Source organism: Triticum dicoccoides, chromosome 2B (assembly GCF_002162155.2).
Source record: "Triticum dicoccoides isolate Atlit2015 ecotype Zavitan chromosome 2B, WEW_v2.0, whole genome shotgun sequence".
NCBI classification, from domain to species: domain Eukaryota; kingdom Viridiplantae; phylum Streptophyta; class Magnoliopsida; order Poales; family Poaceae; genus Triticum; species Triticum dicoccoides.
This window is the reverse complement of record NC_041383.1, coordinates 384,559,048-384,561,424: the sequence shown is the minus strand read 5'-3', so window position 1 is coordinate 384,561,424 and position 2,377 is coordinate 384,559,048. Positions and strand designations below refer to the sequence as shown.

Here is a 2,377-nt window from a genome sequence, read left to right as displayed (position 1 = left end):
CATTTACATGATATTGCTACGAACGCGTGCAAATTACATAATTTGTTATACATGCTGCTTAACTTGTTCACCGGTGCTGTTCATTGGACCTTAAGAACAGAGATGACACCTTACCATAGGCAGCTCTTAATTATGTGTGCATTAATTCAATTCTAAAAGTTGATTCAAGTCTGTTGTGCTTGAAGTAGATTCATAGAAGCAATTCCGTTAGTATGTGAACAAAAAGCTTATCTTATACTCCCTCCGTCCGAAATTACTTGTAATGGAAATGAATGTATCTAGACATTTTTTAGTTCTAGATACACCCATTGTTATTTATTTTGGAGACAAGTAATTTCGGACGAAGGGAGTATGTGTGACCAGAGTTGCAGAATATGAATAGGGGAATGATCATAGATGCCAACACCTACAGTGTGATTTATCTTGGTAGAGGTGCACTGGATTCGTAAGTAGTTTTGGTGTTTTTTCTAGATAGCTCAAGTATTTAAGCTTCTGCAATCATGAAAAACAGAGTAGTCCATTAATCCTTCTATAGGTGGTCTCGTTGATGCCTTTCCCCCTTCATTAACAGTACAATGATGCTTTCTCTGTTAACCTTCTCTGTGGTGTTGGGCGCCGCGCTCTTGACCTTGGAAGTGTATTTGCAATTTTACTCATAATACTTTTGTGTGATAATAATGCTTTTGTGTGATAGTGAGGCAATTTAGTTGCATGCCTTCAGTTACAAAAAAAGTAACAAGAGTTGAACATACGAATTGGTCATCAATGGCCGCAGAACAGGAGAGCAATTTCAATGGACAATGGAAACATGAGTAAAACAAGCAGCTAAACGAAGGCCGCTTGCCCAGAGTGTCTCGGAGGAGGATGTCACTGCCGCTAGATTGGCGGATGACTACTTCTTGGTGGTCTATGGATGTCGCACTGTATGGATCTTTATCTGTAGTTGGATAGTTCCTGACCTCATTCCAGGAGGCTGATTGGAGCCTGGTACTTCACTTTTCTCCTTACTGATAATGCTCCCGTTCATTAATTTGGTTATGCTCATGACATTGCACATTAGTTGCTGCGAGCCAAGCGATAGAAAAGTTTGAAACTAATGCTACAGATGATTTTTCTTTTTTCTTTTTTGTGACATTTTTTTGGGTTCAGCATGTTGATAAGAACTACTCCCTCCGTTTCTAAATATAAGTCTTTTTTTAAAGATTCCAATGTGAACTAGATAAGGATGTATATAGGCGGATTTTAGAGTGAGATTCACCCATTTCCACCGTATGTAGTCCATATTGAAATCTTCTATGACTTATATTTAGGAACGGAGTGGGTACTCAGAAGAATGTTATATCAAGCAATCATGTCTGATATGTTCACATGAGTTCTTTCATGTGGCCGTTCCTTACATTCCTTTGCTTCCGACTATTCCAGCCAGTTGCAATGAAGTCCTCCAGAGATAAGGGTTTGCAGAAAATGATCTTGGCATCCCAGATAAGCAGGTCGAGGTCAAAGCCGGTGCCCAGGGGGATTTCAATGGATCACCAACACGAGAAACTGAAATGGCAGGACCAGAAAAGATGGTCCCAGATCTCACTGCAGCCGGATGTGCAAGAACACATCAATGATCATCTGTGAGACTGTGACACTGAAATTTTGTCGATGGAGCATTGCCTCTGCTATTTAGCTTCTAGAGTACAATGACCTGTACGTACAACTATAACAGCTAGCAGCATGGTTTATCCCTTCTGATTGTACTATTTCTCTAGAGTGATGGCATAGGAAGAGCGTGTGTATATGTTGAGGTTAGTCTTCTGAAACTAATGCTCCAGATGTTCTCTGTAAACTAATGCTGCAAGTGTTTGTTTGGGACAAGCCCAAATAGTGTTCCAATTTTTATGAAAATGTTAACTTCTATTAAAAAATAAGAAAATTACCAAAATTAACCTAATTATCGATGTTTATTTAAATTGGACATAAAAATGATGCACAATATAGCACATGAAGCAGACTGTGCCCTTTTTTTTGTCCGGTGCAACACACGGGCATTTGTACTAGTAATAATAAAGCACGGATTAGGTCTCCGGGTTCACCGTCGCGGTGCTTTTACAAAAAAGTCCCTGTGGTTTTTATGCAATCAACCCGCGGTCCCTTTTTTAAGTGAAACCTTGAAAACGCTTCGTTTTTACAAAAAAAAAACTCTATTAAACCAAACCAATCCTCTGCCTCCTCCCCTGCTCTTGCCATCGCTCGCAGAACACCACCCAATTCATCGCTCGCTCGCCGAGATGCAAGCGGCCGCGGCGGCCGGGAGTGGATGCGCGGGGGAGAAGTAGTTCGGGTCTGCGCCGCCGCCCTTTGCCTCCACCCCACCACCGTCCACGCCGCC

General features: G+C 41.4%; 1 long non-coding RNA gene across 4 annotated transcripts in view; it reads left to right on the top strand.

Annotated features, from left to right (window-relative positions):
- Positions 1 to 1,893, top strand: part of LOC119363796 — a 5,394-nt gene extending 3,501 nt beyond the window's left edge. The window contains exons 4-5 of one of the 4 annotated variants that reach the window (XR_005174411.1): positions 695 to 987; positions 1,423 to 1,893. This is a non-coding gene — a long non-coding RNA (uncharacterized LOC119363796). The remainder of the gene's footprint in view (positions 1 to 694; positions 988 to 1,422) is intronic. The other 3 variants (XR_005174414.1, XR_005174412.1, XR_005174413.1) reach the window with 3 other exon arrangements.
- Positions 1,894 to 2,377: the final 484 nt, after the last annotated feature.